Source organism: Podarcis vaucheri, assembly GCF_965113315.1.
Source record: "Podarcis vaucheri genome assembly, chromosome: 8".
In the NCBI taxonomy this organism is placed as follows: Eukaryota; Metazoa; Chordata; class Lepidosauria; order Squamata; family Lacertidae; genus Podarcis; species Podarcis vaucheri.
Window position 1 is genome coordinate 45,906,312 of NC_138766.1, and position 20,979 is coordinate 45,927,290.

General features: G+C 41.1%; 1 long non-coding RNA gene across 3 annotated transcripts; it reads left to right on the plus strand.

Moving 5' to 3' along the window:
- The first annotated feature begins 283 nt into the window (after positions 1 to 283).
- On the plus strand, positions 284 to 14,371 carry LOC309539330. Of its 3 annotated transcripts, XR_014222824.1 has the most exons (6): positions 284 to 2,271; positions 5,093 to 5,548; positions 7,422 to 7,600; positions 9,023 to 9,181; positions 10,862 to 10,999; positions 11,818 to 14,371. It is a non-coding gene; the product is annotated as an uncharacterized lncRNA (long non-coding RNA). The 3 variants fall into 3 exon arrangements; XR_014222822.1 differs by having other exon boundaries at positions 5,093 to 7,600; positions 9,023 to 9,185; XR_014222823.1 differs by having other exon boundaries at positions 5,093 to 7,600.
- The last annotated feature ends 6,608 nt before the right edge of the window (positions 14,372 to 20,979 follow it).

The window sequence follows — 20,979 nt, forward strand, 5'->3', positions numbered from 1 at the left end:
CCTCTGCAGTTGAATCCAACCCTCTACTATCACCTGAATCCTGCTCCTTCATCTCTCTGCTGCTGCGAAAACTTACAGGCAGCCATCCAGAGCGAGAAGGGCTTATCTCACTTTTGAAAGGTTCAGTCAGCCATCTTGATTCAAAATGGAATCCAATTGTATCCAAACAGGTGAAGTTGATCTCAGGAACGCTCACCAAAAAATTGGTTATAATATTTTATTATTTGTCTTACTCTTTTTGATGAAAAGACATCTAAGGTGGACAAGGAGGAGACCTCCAAGGCAATAAAGTTTGTGTGACCAATATATGATATTAAATCTTTCACAGCCATAAGCCATTACCAATGAAATTAATTTACAGTATCCCGCCATTAGTAGTTTAACAAGTTAATCACATCCTCTTACAAAACTGACAAGTGTGAGGGGTTTGATGAGAAGCCATTTTCTTTTCAGTCCCCCAGAATGTATGTGACTTTATAAGTATCTTGGCCATTCCCACAAAACAGTGTGTTCTGCTAAAACTATTCCCTATTCTACAAGTCGTCAGGGCATCACAGTACAACCTGGCCTCTCCTGCTCTCAACATAGTATTCAATTTGGAGGTCTCAAACCTGAAATTTGGTTGTATTTGGCCAAGATTTTATGACATCATGGTTGATGAATTAATTGTTTCAGGCTATTGTGGTTTCATCCCCTCTTATCCATGCTAGGGAACTACACTAATGAGCAGAACACATAAGCTCTCCTTATAAATGTTACAGTCACTCAAGAACATTTTGTCTACTGAAACAGAGCATTGTGCATGCGGTCATGTATTCCAGATACTTTCTGCATATTCTACCTCTAAACTCTCTGATCTAACTTCTAAATACGTCAGCAGCACAAATAGCATTGCACCTTCTGCCTAACTCCAAATCACATGTCTTCTACAGATGGACTCTCTACCTATAACCTGACTCTGGAAGTGAAAAATTTATTCAATTTAGCTTGGTGTGTATTGTGTCTGATCTTGCCCTGAACTGCCATTAAGCTAGCCCTGTTGTTAATACGACTACCTGTATTCTGGTCCCCAAACAATATAATTTGTAAGACAGACTCATTGTAACCACCAATGTTTTACCAAGTGCTTATGACCCATATATTCTGGCCACAAGTTGATGGATATGTACACATAGCCCTCTGAGCTATCTAAGGTCTTGTTCTAGAACAATGTGAACAGAACATATGGGGATTCCATGCATTTTAAATGACATACAGTACAGTATATATAAAGTGAAAAGTAAATGTGTAGCTAACCACGTGCTCACCTGTTGGCATTGCATTTGCAGACCTCTGCTAGTTTTGCTGGCTCAGAATATTGTGCACTCTGCATCTCTGAGCAGCCTTGAAAGTTAGTTTATTCATAGTTGGTCTCTAGCTCACAAAAAAGGCCAAGTGTAAACTAGCTCAGAGCTTCTTGCACATAGTCTTCTCTTTCCTGAGCTAAATAGAAGACTCATAATATAAAATATATTTTATTCAACATGTCTCTAAATAGCAGTAGTTGGGGAACATGAGTGAGAGAGTGCTTGCACTCATGTTTTGCTTGTGGTCTTCCCATAGGCATCTGGTTGGCCATCGTGGGGGGAAAGATGCTAGACTTGATAGGTCCTTGGCTTCACCCAGAAGTGCTCTTCTTATGTTAAACCACCTAGTGGTATCACATAGGCATAGTCACCATCACATTGTCTTACTGAAGTCTGTCTGATACTAGGTACAGTGATACCTCGGGTTACATACGCTTCAGGTTACATACACTTCAAGTTACATACGCTTCAGGTTACAGACTCCGCTAACCCAGAAATAGTGCTTCAGGTTAAGAACTTTACTTCAGGATGAAAACAGAAATCGTGCTCTTGGGGTGCGGCGGCAGCAGGAGACCCCATTAGCTAAAGTGGTGCTTCAGGTTAAGAACAGTTTCAGGTTAAGTACGGACCTCCGGAACGAATTAAGTACTTAACCCAAGGTACCACTGTACTTGCAAGCTGTGGTGAGTATCTGACTGGGACTGAAACTGGTTCACTAATGGGTGGATTAAGTTCTATGATTTGGGAGCCCGAGAAAGAAAAGTTGGCGGGGGGTTTTGTGTCCAAGAAGTAGGAATCTGATTCTGTCACCTGCTTTCCAATTTCTATACAGAATCAGGTATTGCTAGTGGTACATTCTTTGAAGCAAAGAAAATAATATAGTATCCCAAATTCAGTTACCTAACACATTTCATAGAATCATAGAGTTGGAAGAGACCACAAGGGCCACCGAGTCCAACCCCCTGCCAAGCAGGAAACACCATCAGAGCACTCGTGACATATGGTTGTCAAGCCTCTGCTTAAAGACCTCCAAAGAAGGAGACTCCACCACACTCCTTGGCAGCAAATTCCACTGTCGAACAGCTCTTACTGTCAGGAAGTTCTTCCTAATGTTTAGGTGGAATCTTCTTTCTTGTAGTTTGGATCCATTGCTCCGTGTCCGCTTCTCTGGAGCAGCAGAAAACAACCTTTCTCCCTCCTCTATGTGACATCCTTTTATATATTTGAACATGGCTATCTTATCACCCCTTAACCTCCTCTTCTCCAGGCTAAACATGCCCAGCTCCCTTAGCCGTTCCTCATAAGGCATCGTTTCCAGGCCTTTGACCATTTTGGTTGCCCTCCTCTGGACACGTTCCAGTTTGTCAGTGTCCTTCTTGAATTGTGGTGCCCAGAACTGGACACAGTACTCCAGGTGAGGTCTGACCAGAGCAGAATACAGTGGCACTATTACTTCCCTTGATCTAGATGCTATACTCCTATTGATGCAGCCCAGAATTGCATTGGCTTTTTTAGCTGCTGCGTCACACTGTTGGCTCATGTCAAGTTTGTGGTCAACCAAGACTCCTAGATCCTTTTCACATGTACTGCTCTCAAGCCAGGTGTCACCCATCTTGTATTTGTGCCTCTCATTTTTTTTGCCCAAGTGCAATACTTTACATTTCTCCCTGTTAAAATTCATCTTGTTTGTTTTGGCCCAGTTCTCTAATCTGTCAAGGTCGTTTTGAAGTGTGATCCTGTCCTCTGGGGTGTTAGCCCCCCCTCCCAGTTTGGTGTCATCTGCAAATTTGATCAGGATGCCCTTGAGTCCATCATCCAAGTCGTTGATAAAGATGTTGAATAAGACCGGGCCCAAGACAGAACCCTGTGGCACCCCACTAGTCACTCTTCTCCAGGATGAAGAGGAACCATTGATGAGCACCCTTTGGGTGCGGTCAGTCAGCCAGTTACAAATCCACTGAGTGGTAGCATAGTCAAGACCACATTTTACCAGCTTCTTTACAAGAATATCATGGGGCACCTTGTCAAATGCCTTGCTGAAATCAAGGTAGGCTACATCCACTGTGTTGCCTTCATCTACCAGGCTTGTAATTCTGTCAAAAAACGAGATCAGGTTAGTCTGACATGACTTATTTTTCAGAAATCCATGCTGACTATTGGTGATCACAGCATTCCTTTCTAGGTGCTTACAGACTGTTTGCTTAATGATCTGCTCCAGAATCTTCCCTGGTATTGATGTCAGACTGACTGGGCGGTAATTATTTGGGTCCTCTCTTTCCCCCTTTTTGAAAATAGGGACAACATTTGCCCTCCTCCAGTCTGCCGGGACTTTGCCTGTTCTCCAGGAATTCTCAAAGATGACTGCCAGTGGTTCTGAGAGCACATCTGCCAGTTCTTTTAATACACTTGGATGCAGTTCATCTGGCCCTGGAGACTTGAATACATTTAAACTAGCCAAGTATTCTTGTACTATCTCCTTAGTTATTCTGGGCTGTGTTTCCTTTGCTGAATCATTTGCTCCAAATTCTTCAGGTTGGGCATTGTTTTCCTTATCGGAGAAGACTGAGGCAAAGAAGGCATTGAGGAGTTCAGCCCTTTCTGTGTCCACTGTTTGCATTTCACCATCTTCTCCTCTGAGTGACCCCACTGTTTCTTTGTTCTTCCTTTTGCTACGAACATACCCATAAAAGCCTTTTTTTGTTGCTTTTAACCTCTCTAGCAAGCCTGAGTTCATTCTGTGCTTTAGCTTTTCTGACTTTGTGTCTACATGTGCTGGCTATTTGTTTGAATTCCTCTTTGGTGGTTTCCCCCCCTTTCCATTTTTTGTACACATCCTTTTTTAATCTTAACTCAGTTAAAAGTTCTTTAGATAGCCACCCTGGCTTCTTTAGGCACCTTCCATGTTTCCGTCTCATTGGTATTGCCTGACATTGTGCTTTTACTATCTCCCTCTTAACAAACTCCCAGCCATCATGAACTCCCTTTCCTTTTAGTATTACTGTCCATGGGATCTCACCCAGCACTTCCCTAAGTTTTATGAAGTCGGCTTTCTTAAAGTCAAGAAATTGAGTCCTAGTATGATTGGCTGCTCCTTTCCGCTGTATAGTAAACTTCAGAAGAGCATGATCACTCGCGCCTAATGATCATTCCACTTCCACCCCACTAACCAGGTCATCAACATTGGTTAGGACCAGATCGAAAATGGCTGTTCCTCTTGTTGCTTCTCCCACTTTCTGGACAATGAAGTTGTCTGCAAGGCCAGTGAGGAATCTGTTTGACCTTATGCTCTTGGCTGAGTTTGACACCCAACAAATATCCGGGTAATTGAAGTCCCCCATTACTACTATCTCCCTTCCTTTTGCATGCTTGGCCATCTGTTCCAGGAAGGCATCATCTATGTCCTCCGTTTGGCTTGGGGATCTATAGTAAACTCCCACAATGAGGTCTCTGTTATTCTTCTCTCCCTTAATTTTGACCCAAATGCTCTCACTTTGGCTTTGAGGTTCTAAATCTTGGATCTCTTCACAGGTATACACATCCCTGACATATAACGCCACTCCTCCTCCTTTCTTGTCTGGTCTGTTTCTCTGAAATAGATTGTATCCCCCCATTATTACATTCCAATCGTGGGACTTATCCCACCAGGTTTCAGTGATGCCTATTATGTCATATTTAGTTTGCTGTACCAAGAGCTCAAGCTCATCTTGTTTATTTCCCATGCTTTGCGCATTTCTTTTAAAGTTCAGAGAAAACAATGATTAAAATGTTTTCCCTGTCTATCTTAAGGGTGAGTACTAGATATAAAAATAAAACAATCTAAGATATTCCATTACAATTGCAGATATTAAAACACAGTTATTAGACAATTTAAATGGTTTATCATTTGTCTCCAGAATCCAGCACAAATAGAAAGATTTTACAAAGCTTCCTAAATATATTATATATGAAGGATACAATTCTATGTTAAAATGTACGTCTTAATGAAAAACATTGTTCTGCTCTTACTCCTGTGTTCATTTAACTCTGTGTTTGGTTCAGTGTGATTTGATTGTATTAAGAGACTGCTAAGAGAATTCAACAGTTCTGTCCCATGTTGTTGAAGTGAATGCTTGGGGATCTGAAATGCTTGGAGATCTGAAATGGAGAAGACTATGAATAGGTGATACATAAAGATCAATGACTGGAAAGAAATAGCATCAAAGGTAAAATGGAATGGGGGTGGAAGTAAAATGCTACAGAAACAAACAAGGATGAGAGAGAAAGGAAAAGGATCAAGAGGAAGGGATGAAAAGGAGCTTGGCAAGCAGAAAGAGATGATGAAAGCAGGTAAAAAGCCTCAGGTAAGGTATGCACATTTTTCCCTAAACGGTCAACAAGTCTGAAGCTCTGTAGCCTGAGTTGCATGTTGCAGTTCCGTTTGTAGAATGGAGATCACATAATTTATCTTTTTTGAAACAACTGTGGTACGTTGAAAGTTATACAAGAATCAAAGAAAAACTGCATGAAACACAGAAGGTGCTATGAGACCAAAGGAAAGGGAAACTTTAACAGAGTGGTAGAGTAGGTCTTAATTTCATTTTGAAACTGTTCAAATTGGGGTTGTTAAGGGATTTGTACCTGCCATCTCAGCAGACATGTGATCAGTTCCTGATCTACTGCTGAACAGTCGCAGTATCCAGAGGTTTGATCTCCTGTTAACATGTTCCCATTTCTAATCCATTTTTAATGCAAATCATATATTCAGACAAGAAAATTGGGGGAAAGACTTATGCTCCGGCTTGGATTAAATTATGTGCTGACAGTGCTATTTTTCTAGAAAAAGAGGTGCTGGAACTCACCATGAACACCTCCCTAGTTCTCTTAGAATGGCAATGGCGCCCACCCGAGAGGTGCCAGAACTGAGGTCCAGCAAGTTCTGGCTGGAAGAAAGCCCTTTGTGCTGAGAACAAGTCTGAGGGCTATGATGTCTACCTCATCTTAAAGAAGAGCACTGTGTGCTTCTGAGCTTTGTATTACAAAGTAAGGAATGAAGAACTAACAACATGTATGTAAACCAGCTCTGAGGGCTGCCATTAGACTTGGCCATCTCAGTACTCGTTGCATTTGAAAAAGGGCAAAGCCATTTTAATCCTGGTAGTGGGGATCTCTAGCCGAGAACAGTTTCACCCCATCTCCCTTACTCTCACTCACTCACACAATCACTAACCTAGGAATTGCTGTAGGGGCAGCAGGGAGACTGTAGCAGTGGCTGCTGATGCCTTGGCAGCAGTTGTTCTCTTTCCTCCACTTACTTACATGATGATCGAGACCAGGACTTTTTTTCAGCAAGAACTTGCTAGGACTGAGTTCCGGAACGTCTCAGGTGGGCACCATTGTTGTTATAAGAGAACAAAGGGATGTTCGTGGTGAGTTGCAGCACCACTTTTTCTAGAAAAATAGCACTGATTGAGGCTCACAATATGCCTTGGAGAGAAGTTGTAATTTAATGAACAGTGACACGCCTACTCTCCATTCTGAGCATATACATATGGTGATCATTATATCAGTATTCCTTAATTCTTTGCAGATTTGAATTTCTTCAGTGTACAATTCTGGCTCATTAATTTACTGGTCCCTACCCCCCCCCCAAAAAAAAACATTCACAAGGCTACCCCTATTTCCCTCTTCCATCTGGTGTACAACAAAAGAGAAAATCAATTAAACTTGTCTAAAGATGGGAATATAAATCTCTTAAATAGCAATTGTATTTCCCATAATACAGATATATTTATCATTAAATTGATGGGTCATATAGTCACGGACAAATAAGCTTTTATTCTGCTTCTGCATTGATTTTTTTAAAAAACCCTACCTCTAACCCACTGGCTTCCATTTATGTAAGAAAACAGCATTTGCCATCAAAGCCTTTCCTTGATATGAAACCACAGAGAAACAACCCATTAAGCTGAGTGACTCTCAGTCAAATACCACTCTGTCGTGTGTAGTTTGTGCACAAAACATGGTTTCGTATAGTCGTGATTTGATAATAGGTTTGTACATTGTGTGATATTTTATAACCATTATCCTCTCTAATAGGTCAGATGCACTTTGCTGAAAATGTCTTGGTAGTGAGTGGAATTTAAAAAGCTGAAACCGATTCCAGATCTTGTTCATTTTGGAGAGGCCCCTGGGAAGAAGCCCTCCTGCTGTAAAACTCCCAGATGCAAAGGGATAAGGCACAGTATGAAAAGCAGCACACCATCAAGCAGCTATAGGTTAATAGAGAGCTCATGCTATCTTCAATCCATGGTTCCTTTGGTTAAAAGGATCTCTGCTAGCAAGGCAGTAGGAAGCATCTTTGCAAGTCAAAACCAAGACAGATCTATTGATCTGTTTAATTGGGGGGGGGCGGGGGCAGGGCAGAATTATTATTTTTTGGAAATCATAAACTAATGTGGAAATGTGGCTAACGATTTGAGAGAAACGTAAACCTACGGATTCATGAATCCCCTATTGCATGCTAATTTGTGACCAAGTTGTCTCTGCCCTGGAAGAGCCACAGTTGGTTCATCCTCCTCAGCTGGCAAAACGATCCTTCATGCCCTTGGGCATCAAGATATGGAGCCAGATCGAACTTCTCCTCCAACTGTAAAGCTGTCCAGTGAAAAACCCTCTCCAGAATGCTGCCTCCCGCATCAGACAAACCAACAGCACCTCCATTTTATGTAGATTATTCTTCGGTTTATTAGACCTCCTACAACCCTGGTTTAGAGGGAACAATGGTCTGATTCAAAGTTGGGGCATAATTATATGTTAGGAGCAAATACATGTTGAGCATTACCATTACTTTAAAAATGAAAAATCTGTTTTGAGATGAGAGATGTGGCATGTAACTCTTTCCCTGCTCAGTGTTTCTTCATTCAAAATTGTACCATTTCAACCAACTTTTTCCTCCCAGGGTTCCAAAACCCCCCACATATTTTCAGGTATTTAGACAGATTTGCCCAAACTGACACAGAAAAGTCATTTATTATTTGGTAAAAATTATCTTAAACCTCTTCTGCATCAATAACTGTCTGTCATGCCATCACTCAACACTGAGTGGGTTCCATAGTGTCAGTCATCCAATTACTAAATTAATTGTCTGTATGAATAAATTGATGCTTTCCATTCTGATACATAAACTTGTTCATCTATATTCAAATGTAAGAACAATGTGATTTCTCTGTATGTATCTCAGTTACCAAATTACCGAAAAAGCCGAATGCGCTTCTGCTTAACTGGCCCAGATAGAACCTTTCCTGAAGTGGCAATAGCAGCATTTGGCTTTGGCTTTGGAACCATTTGCACTTAGCTGCATCTGCTCTGGAATACCACGAGAGCTTGTCAGTCCTATTTAAAGCCTGCTTTTTAGCAAACAGTGGTCTATAATGAGCTGTGTGCCCAGGGCATCCCAATTTATTTCCGTGGAGTTTTGCCAGTGCATCAGAGAGCAAGAACTTGTTCCAGATTTATTAAATATAAGCTGAATAAAAATAAATGAGCCATCAATATACACAAAGTATGCTCTGGTGCACTTAGATCGCTTCAGGGAAACTTCAACTGTGCATTCTGGCCCCAGGTGACCTTTCGCTGTTGGGGTGGTACAGGCAGAGACTTGCCTTGCATCAACTAAAGCAGTATGTTACTTTGGACAGGTGGGGAAAAGAACCACAGAACACACCGATTTGACGGTCCAGTATTGCACCAGTGCTAGACAAAGGGACTGTTCCAGTTGTCCTAAGGATGAGATGCAAGGGATCAGAAGTGGCTCCACCTTCTCAACCCTGTTCCCATCTTTCCTCCCAGATCCTTGTGTAGGTGTGATTGTTTAGGTAACACAAGAGCTTCCCTAGAGTGTTGTGGCAATGGCAGCAAGAGCTGTGCAGGACCAGTCCAGGAGATTTTGCTGCTTGTGGCAAACAATATCCCCAGTGCTGTACCCTCTGCTGAGGACACACCCCACCCTCACCTCTGAAATGGAGACGGAGGTGGGGGCATGGCCAGGGTGCACTCATCACAGCAGAGGTAGTGGCAGGTGGTGGCAAGAAGGGCACTCCTCAGGCCCTTTTCATGGGTGGGTCCACATCATGGGTGGTAGCCAGGGGTGCTGAACTGGGCCCCAGATTATGGGTACCCAGCAGCGCTTACAACATAACATGACGTTATGACATCATGTGCATGGATGGCAGTACCTAGGAGCCCCAGAAATAATGTCCAAAGGCCTCCAATGCGACTTTTGGGCCTCACAGAGCACTGGAAGTCACACCAGAGGCCTCATGGTGTGGGTGCCCACCCAAAAAATTGTAGGTACCCTGGCACCCAGGGCCCCTTATAGTTGGTGCCAATGGTGGCAGCTCACAGACCAAGGAAGTCAAGATGGCCATAAGACCTGTATGTAGAAGTAGAATGCTTGGTCAGGCTGTGAGTAACATAGATGCAGCAAAGCTAAATTGGTAGGATAGAACTTGAGAAAAGGGAGTTTTGGTTTTTATGGAAGGAAAGGGTTTTAGGAGGGATTCAGATCACAAGTAGCTTGATTGGCCTGAGAGATGGGAAAGGAGACAGGCCAGATACTGACAAAAAGAAGAAAACAGAAGCAAGGCATTTAAAATCAAGCTTGATTATATATGGAGAGTGCAACAAGATCTTCCCATCCAAATTGGTAGCAACTATTGTTTACTGATTCTAAATTGAGCAAGATGGTACTTCCTTTGTGCCAAGAATTATAGAGATTTCTCTGCCAAAAGGTCCTCAAGTAACAGCTCTTGCATTTTCACAAACAAGGAACAAACCCTGATTACTAGATGAAAAGAGACTAATGAAAAGGGAATATAGGGAGAGGAAGGCATAAACTTAACTTCTGCTATGCAAGCAACAAATAGTAGTGAGAGTAATTAAGAACTGAGTCCACTGGCTACATGTGATAAATTATAGAGCAGTGGCGATTTGCTTTAAATGCGTTCCCTTAAGGGCTGTGTGAATCTATTAGTCAAGAGAGCTCATGCTAAATTGAGGTGAAATTCACCCAAGAATGTGAGATACAAAACTGGAATGGTTTGTGGAATGCTTATTTGGGGTTTTTCAATTGCTTTGCTATTTTTAGATTAATTTTCTTGGAGTAATTGCTCCATCTATTTCCGTTGTTTATGTTAGCTATCTGGTGATAGTCTAAAACCCCTCAATTTTACTTTGCCATCATTTGGCCTTTAGAAATAAATTGTTACCATCTAAACAAAGTTGTTCTGGTGCCCTCTGCATCTCCACTCTGCTGGCATTGTATGAAATGAGATTGAAAATCAGATGGGCTATTTGACCGATGGTTCCTTCCACCTGTAATTGAAACTTGACATCCTCTGAAACTGAGTCAGCAATGATGCACAAGATAGTCCAATTAAAGTCGTGTCCAGTTGCCAGAATTGTCTGTTTATTGAGCAGTTAGAAAGCACTCATAACTCACTAGAACCATTTCTCTGTCTTTTATCTTTGAATGACAGCTTGCTAAATAAGAGCATCACAGGCTGCTTTTATCATTTGCGCTGCAAATGAAGTTTTCAGCTCTGCAGCATCTTTTCACAGCTCTTTGCTTGCAGTTCAAAAGCAATGGCAATGATTGTTTTCTAGCTGGAATTAAGGTATTACCTCTTATTTCTAACTCAAATAAATGCCTTCATCATGAAAATATCTGATACTCAAGAAAATAATAAAGGAATCCTAAGCAAAGTTTCTATAGCATGAATTAATTTTAAAGTTAAAACCCTTTGCACAGTGTTAATTAAAAAATCATATCTATATCTTGGACTAGATCCAATGTTCATCATAGGGCCTACTCTGAGTATATGACTTTATATTATATATTTTATTTTATATAATATATGATAAAATATATACAGTGGTACCTCGTGTTACATACCCTTCAGGTTACATACGCTTCAGGTTAAAGACTCCGCTAACCCAGAAATATTACCTCAGGTTAAGAACTTTGCTTCAGGATGAGAACAGAAATTGTGCTCCTGCAGCGCGGCAGCAGCAGGAGGCCCCATTAGCTAAAGTGGTGCTTCAGTTTAAAAACATTTTCAGGTTAAGAACGGACCTCTGGAACGAATTAAGTACTTAACCTGAGGTACCACTGTATTATTTTATATAATATATAATATATAATCTAAAGCAGGGGTGTTTACATTGTTTTCTTACCATGCTTTTGCTTTGTTAGTGTTTCTTAAACATTACGCCCATGTTCTTCCAGGATTTATTAAATCCCAAGAATCCAGTTTCCCGATGCCTAGAGATTTAATGTTGTTGGCTGGCAATTTTAAATATTTTTCCAGTCTGCAATTTATGTACTCAGACTCTAGGTTTTTAAATATTAACGTCTTGTTGTTGTTTTAATTTCACTGTGTTATTCTCTAATTAATATTTATTAATTTACTTATTACTTTTCACACTGCAATAGGAGGCACGTGTAAGAGCATTCAGGGATCCTCCGAAATCTAAAGCGGTGGCTCTGCTAGCTGAAATATACAAAGAGGGGGTTACAGCTAGAACAAATGAAGCATTGCAATCATTTGAAGGTGCAACTCTAAGGGACATTGTCCCAGGGACCATAGGATACAATTGGCTTCCTCTCTCCATTGGTGGAAAGGGAGGTCTACCCTCATATACTGCCTCAGGATGACATCAGAAATTTCCACTGCCATAGATACTGCAATGGCAATAAGACCCCAAAGGAGCTCTTCCAATGTTGTGTAATGGTTGGATTGGTTGATGCTTCGGATCTACTTGGACCCAAGGGCCTCTTGTTTCCTGGACATGCCCCAGGAATGGGAGGAGAGTATTACCATTACCCTGAAACTGGAGCTCTCGTTTTCCATCCTATTGGAACCAATGGGTGTGTGTGTGTGAGCAATTGGCAAAGAAAACAAACAACATAGGAAAATGCCACTTTTTGACTGTTTATCCGCTATGGACAACCCAATTTGGATGACTTTGTTAACTATATAATCAGCATCATCTATCATCACCAATGAATAGGGAGACAATCCTCAGAAGTGCCCCCAAAGCCCTGATTCCCACTGTTAGGATCAAGCAGATAATTTGGTAATACAGCCTGCCTCCCTCCTTCTCTCCCTACCCCCCTCTCAAATTCAGTTTAGTAGAGTCACAAGATCAGTGGTGGCTGGTGCATTAGAGTGAAAGGGACACTGCCCAACCTCAGTCTACCCTGAGCCAGACCCCAGCTACTTTCTTTCTTACAGCCTTTTTAGTGGGTGACCCTGTCTGTCAGTTTCCTCCTCCCAGGGGTGCTGACTTGAATAAAATTTTGGCGGGGGGAGGGGGCAGGTAAGCCCTGCCCTGCATAATCAGTCACATGACAAGGCATGCACACACCATTTGAATGGTAATGCCCATCAACCTGAGGGTGCCCGGCCCCCTCAAATATTATATCGGGGGCCCCAATGAGTTGGCTCCTATGCCTCTTCCTCGGTCTTAGTGGTGCTCCTTGTGGAACTCAGCAGGGAAGAGGATTGGGGCAAAAAAAGAATTGGTAGCCTCTGTTTGTCACTGACTCTGGCTCTTACTTGCCCTTGCTCCATACCTTCCACCCTACCAGTCCCAAGGGACGCCAGTCACTACTGGACCAGATACAAAAAGGGACAATTTGGGCAGATGTAGCTTGTCACACAGAGGTTCAAAAGGGTGAATACACCAGTAGACCCTGGTTCTTGTCCTCCATTGGATCTGGTTGCCCCAGGTTTGGTAACTCCCTTTCAAAGATGCCATTCTACCTATCACTAGCACCCAGTACTAGGGCCAGAGCTAGTCAGAGAAGCTCAGCAGAAGTTGCTCATCCCATGATTTAGACTATGAGGCTGAATCATCTTTGACTTACTTCTCCTCCTGAGTAGCCCCTTCATCCTGAGGAAACCCCATGCCATAATGCCCCCCCCAAACACTTCTATGCAATTTTGGACCTCCTAGTGCTGTTATTCACATTTAGTGCTCATAGAGTTTACTGAGTGCTTTAGGGCACAATCCACCTGGGAATGGTACTGGAACAAGCTTTGAAGCAATAAGCAGGACTAAGGCTGTTTGCAAATTAATTTCATACGTTTTAACCAGGAGAAGCTCCATGTATGTATTTTTCCCATAGGTAGTATATTCTATCATAAATATTGGAATTATTTAGTTATAAAGGGTTATAATGTGGTCAGGTTTTTGAATTGTGTTAGTGGGTTTCCTGAAATGCTACAAATTCAGCTAATTTTAAAGTGGCATTCGTAATACATAAAACATAATTACTTAAAACCTATAAATAATTTCTTGCACATTCTTTTTAACTTTGGTTTGTTTTTATCCACACTTCATTGAGTTTTAAATAAACAAACAGGAGTGCTAAATAAACAGGCATTTATTTTTAAGCTTTATGATTTTTTGTCATAATTTAATGAAGTGCTTATAAGGTGGTTGTGCCTGCTAACCTTTGGGTGGATGTTTGCTAGGATCAGTAGTTAGCACATGGATTATATTTTCATGTGACTGCTTTAGAGTTTTGGTTGTTTGATTTCTCTTCATGGACCTAAGAGTTACATTGCCATTGGAAGTGGTAATTTGACAGCTGAAAACAAAGGACCCAACATCCATGGGGTGCATTTCTTAATTGTCTAGTGAAATCATATATATATGTATACACATACATATATGAATGAAATAAGAGTGCAGTCCTGTGTGGCATTTGCCCATTCTTTGGGGATACGTTTGTACTGGGGGAGAGAAAGGGTTAATAGGCTGACCAATAAGAAAGCCCGGAGGCAGAGCCTACCTGATTTTGAGGCTCAGCCCAGAGGTTTTAACAGTTAGTTCAGTTGGTTCTTTTGGTGGGGAGGCGGGGAAGATAGAGGAGTCAGAGTGAGTTAGAGGCAGGGACAAGACTAAGAGGGAATAGACTGACAGCGCTTCAAATATATTTTTGAAATAAACTTTAATCTTCCTTGTTAACTCTACCGGACTGAGACTCAATACTTCACTGGGGAACTCTGGGTCCCCCCCCCCACAAAATTGGTGGCAGCGGAAGAATAAAGTAGTGGTGTACAGGCCAATAGTCCGTGAAATGACCGGGGGCTCTGTACGAAGCCACACTCTGTCCCCAATGGTTTGGGCTGCCAAGACAAGGGTTGGGTGTAGGATGGCACACAATGTTTTCTCTGTGGGTCTCTGTTCAATAGAAAGGAGAATTGCTTGAGGAAAAGGGCTGCAGCAAGCCCTGAAATGGAATTTCAGGAGCATTAAATCCCAAAGATTCCCCCAAGAGGCTCCTCAGCCAAGTGATCTTAGAGCTGGCATGGCAAAATCAGAGCACCATCGCCTCACCTTGTACCCCAACAGGCACAAGCAGACATGGTTTTGGATGTGGCAGAGGATCTACTGCTCTTAACCTCCCGAACCCCTTTTAGGATTGCTCCATAAGTCTCACTTGAGTTTAGTGTGACTTATGCCCAAGTATCAGTATGCATAGACTTGTATCCCAAGCCTCAGGGCCTAAGATCTGACTTGATATGACTGCAGCAGACCTGTGAGTTAGAATGTAAGGGATGAAGATGGTTTGGAGCAGTAGGTTGGAAATTAGCTCTGAACTCGCAGTTTCCACTTTTCTCCCCCTAGCAAATTTTCAGAACTTTTAGAATGATACTAAACTGTGTCAGAAGAAAAACAAGTCTCTCTCTCTCTCTCTCTCTCTCTCTCTCTGGACGGACAGACAGACATTAAGTAAAGAATACAGAATGGAACCTTCTTCTTAGCTGCAACATTTTCACTTTAAAACATCTCCTACTTCATACCTGTTCACCGTGACCTGTGTGTAAGCCCTGAACACACTGACTAGCAAGTGTTACTGATTTTAGTGAGGCCAGCTTTTCCAGAAGGGTATGCAGACTTCCTCTCTCCTTTTGTGGATCAGTCACCGCATTTACATTTTCACTTTGATATACGAAAGATGGTCCATGTGCTGAACTGGCTTCTGCATATGAATCATCTTCACAGCTTTCAAAACACCATGGATAGGGATGGACAAATCCGTCAGCTTTTGTTTCTCTCCGTTGCTCATTATTCCAGCCTTCAGCTGTTCACATTTCATGTTCCAGTTCACGTGTTGTTTTGAAAAGTGTGAATTAGTTGGGTTTGCCTTTCAGTGAGAACTGAATTGAATTTCTCTTTCAACCCTAGTTACAATATATTTTAATATACAGGGTAAACAGAGTCAGGGACCGATTATAAAAAACAACAACAACTTGGTTTTATTTTAATATGTTCAATTTTTTAATGTGCTATCTAAACACCACAGTTAACCATAAAGTATGAATAGATCAAACCTTTCTCCAGCAAGGTGTGGTCTTTGAAGATGTGGCATATAATATGTATCAGGGATGGGGAGCCATAGCACTCCTGGTGTTCTCCAACTCCCATCAGCCCCAGCCAGCATGGCCAATGGTCAGGGATGATGAAAGAGTCCTTTGTCATCTTGAGTCACCCATTATCTACATGGTCAAACACAACAACGTGATGAGGGCAAGAGAGAGAAGAGAACAAAATGATGTTATTATACAGAAATGGGGCTTGTTCGTTCATTACTGAACTGATAAGGCACAGGATGCAGCTTGGCCATATGTTTTTCTAGGAACAATTTGATCAGTGGTCACTTCAATTCTCTTCGCTTGACGACTCAGTTTCTCCGTCATTCTATTTACCTTGGAGAGTTAAAAGGATAGGGTTATAGCAAGCCAACTAAGTTCTACTCAAAGTAGTCCCATTAAAATCAATGGGCCTGACATGTTCAATACTTTGTTGTTGTTGTTGTTGTTGTAATTTTTTTATTGGTTTTACAAGATTTTATACATTTTAACTTTAACCATTTCAAACATTAAAATAAAAGGTTCTATTGAACCTTCGGACCTTCTTCCCTCCCTCCATGGTTTCCATATTCAAGATAACGTTTTCTGCATCTTTTCCTTTATCCATCTGTTAAATATCTATAGTTACCATACTTAATCCCACATTATAAGTGTCATAACACCCCTGCCAATTATTGTAACTGTTTACAGTGGTCTTTTAAGTAAATTAATAATTTATTCCAGTCTTTTAAAAATACTTGATCTTCCTGGAAGACATGTCCAATAAATTCAATAGGTGCAATCTGATGCTGGATGCAATCCATAATTTAAATGTATATTATCTTAGTCATGCTTTTGACTTTCCTTTTTACATTTTGTTATGATAGGTTATGGTTATTATGACTAATGCATTTATGACTAATGATTAATTATGATTAATACTTTACTCATAGTATCAAGAAACTGACCTTCTTTTCTTATGTGTGTATGGAAATCCCTTGTAGCAAAACAAAAGAGAAGAAAGAATAACATTACATGGGTGAAAGAAAACGTAATCTTTTCCGTAATGTTTCTGGACCGGCTCATAAGCAATATGTGAAGAAACAATAGCTAAGAATACATTGTAAAAATGTACTGACCCCAAAAAAGACTTCTGATATTTCTTTCTTTGAGAATTTCCTTAGCAGTCTTAGGTCCAAGCAACATCTAATTGCCATAACAGCAGAAGCGTATTTTATTTTATTACTTGATTCATATTTTTAAAGGTGGTTACATAGTAATCCATTTATGTGCAGATTTGCCTAAAACGTATGGAAAATCTAGGTGCGCAAAGTCTTGTGGCTGCTGTCTTTTTAAACCAAGTATTAAAGTAAGGCGATATGATTTGTCTGAGACTGATAAATCCCAAGTGACTCAGCCATTACTATTGCTAGCATGTATATCAAAACTAGTTTCAGCATGGCTGAAATCAAGCAGGTGGGACTTGTTGGTCCCCTTAGTAAGAGACTGTGGGCAGCAAGTAAGAGTGAGAAACAACTATTTTAAATAGGCATATTATATAATTATAGAAACCTTTATTTAAAATAGTTTCTAATTTACCTTTTTAGTGCAAGTTATTGGAGATGGTGGTCACCTCTCAAGTCATGTCAGTCTTGATTATTTGGGTCCTTAAACTATGGTAGATGGGTGAGGCCTCCCACCTGCCAGTCACCGAATATCACAATGTTCTCAGGTGGGGAAAAACTTTTATGGGCACTATGCCAACTGAGAAACCTTATTTGCTTCTCTAGCTTCAGTGCAAGCCAGCAACCAAAATGAGCAAAGCTGGTCAACCTGGCTGGTGTCACAATATACAGAAGCTACTCTGTACTGAGTCAGACCATTGGTCCATCTAGCTAAATGTTGTCTACACGTTCACAGCTCTTCCTGGAGGCTTCAGGGATGGAACTTGGGACCATTTGCATGCAAAGCAGATGCTCTCACACTGAGCTTTCCTTCCAGGTAGGTCGACCTCATGTCAGCTGCAGCTCCTGGTTTTACAACCGGGTTTGTAACAAGATCATTAAAATAAAATAAAATAATAAACCTCTTTGCTTTTTCTTGTACTTGTCCGCAGGCAGCATTTCATATCTCTCCCATGTGTGTTTTGCTTGTTTTAGGCAGAAAGAATTTGCACTGCAATGCACATAATCTGCTGTTATTACTTACGTATTGTCTATCCTATGCTCGACCCTTTGCTTATTATGCTTTCAATCCTCCCTGTCTTTGTAATGCTGCACCAGTGCAAACTCCCCTCATGTGAATGGCCCTCATGCTAGCACAAGTGTCTGATGATCAAACAGCAATTTATCTCCCTAAGGAGACCTATAATTACAACTAGGTCACTGTAAGGCCATACACAAGGCTACAGAACCAAGCTATTGCCTGAGAAATATACCTCTCCGCTTTCTACTTCTACATAATTGGATTTCTAGTTGCCCTAAGGGCTTTTGCTTTCCTTTTGCCCCTTCTTTAGCAGCCACTTATTCTTCACCTTTCCCTCCTTTTCCTATAATTGTGTTCCAACTGTATTTCCCTCCTCATCAACGCTTTTATTTTCCTGCCTCTCGTGCATCTTATAGTTCAATGTTTTATCCAGCTCACAACTGGAAGAGAAGGGTTGAGTTTTATAGAGATAACTTCAACTATCAGACATAACCCACCTGAAAAAGGAGTACTTCAAAACATTTATTCTTCACATTAAATATTATTTGGCCAACTACAGTATAACAAAAGGGAAAATCTCTGTTTTTTTATCTTCAAGAACAATAGAATCATGGAGTTGAATATAATTGTGGCCGTCTCTTTACTGAAGAGATTTTGGCTAAGAGGATGAATTTACCAGTGGAAAAGGAGAGCTGGGGCTCGTTGTCAACCCCACTTTCTGCTATAGACCTGCTGTTCTGGATATCCGCCAATCCTTTCTAGAGCAGATTTCAGGGAGTGCATTCCCCCTGCCAACAGAGAGAAGCAAGATTTGCCAGAAATGTTCTCTCTTCCTCTTCCGTTACAGAGAGGCACCTGTTGGATTCCATTCACAGAAAGATGGAACTGGAGCCATCCCATAGAGTCGGACAAGTACAAGAATTAGCTATTCCATCTCATCACATAGACAAGATTCTGTAGACCTGAACTATTCTTCTTCTCAGGTCTTTTCCCAGTTTTCTAAAAACAAAACAAAATAACAAAACTTCCTATAAAGGAGATTTATAGCTTCTTTAGGCAACTAGCATTGTTGCCCCAAAATAATTCTTAAAGATGGTTTTAAAAATACGAATCCTAAATCTGTTTGTTTCCAGTATGAGCACTGTACTTTTTGCTGTTGCCTCTGGGATGTTTCCTACATTGTGTCTGATGACACAAAAACACTTTAGCAAAACAGCCAGTGTCTTAAACTGCCGTGTGTGAAGGAAGGCAGGCTCCTTAGTAGAACTATTCCCTACTGCTGCTCCCTGGAGACAGTAATCTTAATCAACTATCCCTACTGGACATTGAAAACACAGAAATAACTTGTGAAGGCATGTCCACACCATCCATATGTAATGTGAGAAGTAGCCCTCAGCAGTTCTGGTAAAATCTCAGCTTTTTAGGTATTTGAATGCTTGTATTATTTGCCCTATCTGCTATCATGTTGCACATACCCAGTTCTCTGAGGCTATTCTTTGATGTAACGAATTCCAGACCCGTTATCAGCTTTGTTGTTTTCTTCTCAGTGCAGCTAAAATAAATCACGCGTAGCTCTATGAGAAAGGCAAATATTGTTCAACATTTAGCTGCATACAGTTTAGCTGAGCCCTGGAAAGGATCCCCATACTTCTCTTGGCAGATATGCCTTCAATGTGGACACTCTCAAAATGTGCCTGCTATACAGTTTGGAAAGTGGCCGTTTGTTGTTCTAAAAGGTTTGAATATTTTGTGTGTGTGTGTGTGTGTGTGTTTGTTTGTTTAAATGAGAAAGTAAGAGACAGCCAAATACAACGACTAGAGAAGGAAAATCACATTGCTGTGTTCACATTACTCTCCCCCTCCCTTGCTCTATATAAGTGTGTGTGTGTGTGTGTGTGTGTGTGTGTGTGTGTGTGTATGCATATGCATGCTGTGAGGGGATAATAGTGCCCCCAACTGGATATTCATCATTAGAACTGGAAAGAAATTTAAAGGATCCTAGAACACTAAATTTTAAATTATTCTAAAGCTTCACAATGGGCAGTGACAATATATAAATGCCCTGAGCATGAATGGAATTCCTTGTTTTCTCCCAGAAGGAGAAGCATAAAGTCTTGTCTGGGACATTACAAGACCTTTCCAACAAAGTTCTGAGTTAGTTCTGTCACCCTCCTCTCTCACCATGATGGGAAATTTGTTGATTCATTTCCGTTTCCTTCCCAATCTTTCCTCAGATTTCTGAGATGTGGTTGGCTGCTCATACAATGCTATCCTGGGGCTGAACTGTGCCATATCCCTCCTCTTCCTTCTGTGAAGTTTCTGTGAACATTTTCCAAGCTCAACTCCATAAGCCTAGCTATCCCTTCCCCACTCCCCCTATTAAAGTCACAGCAAGGCCAAAGTTCTTTAGTCTTTCTTATGCTGAAAGCTTGAGGAGACTCTGTTGCACATCATGAGAATGTACTGACAAGTGATATAGCATTTTATCCTTTAATGCAATAAACCCCTTTGATCATCTCTAGGGAGAGGTCTCAATTTCTAGACTGTGCCTGAGATTCACTATGAATAAATTGAACATCAAATAAAACCCTTTCACCTGTATGCAGAAAATTGACACATCAGGGAGAAAAGCCCAATGTGCTAGGTTTCTACGTGCCAAGAGTTTTTATGAAGGCCACCCATAAGAGACAGCAAGCAGCCTTCTCCTTTCAAGGACCACTGATCTTGTGATGAAACAGATCTTATCCAGTGCTCTCAAGTTTCTTTTAAACTAACTTCGGTCTCTGATGGACCAGTGCAGTATGCAAGCAAAGTTCAGATTATTACTCAGGACAAGTGATAAGTAAAACAGACGCTTGTGGGCACTAAGGAAATTGTTTAGGGTTGAAAACATTATTTTAAGGAGGAGAAGCTGAAAAAATTGCTGTTGCTTTTCTGGTTGTCTTTGTTTTCCACTTTTAAGTTTAGCAATATAAATCCACACAGTACGTTTATATATCTACACAATACGTTTCTATATATCTACA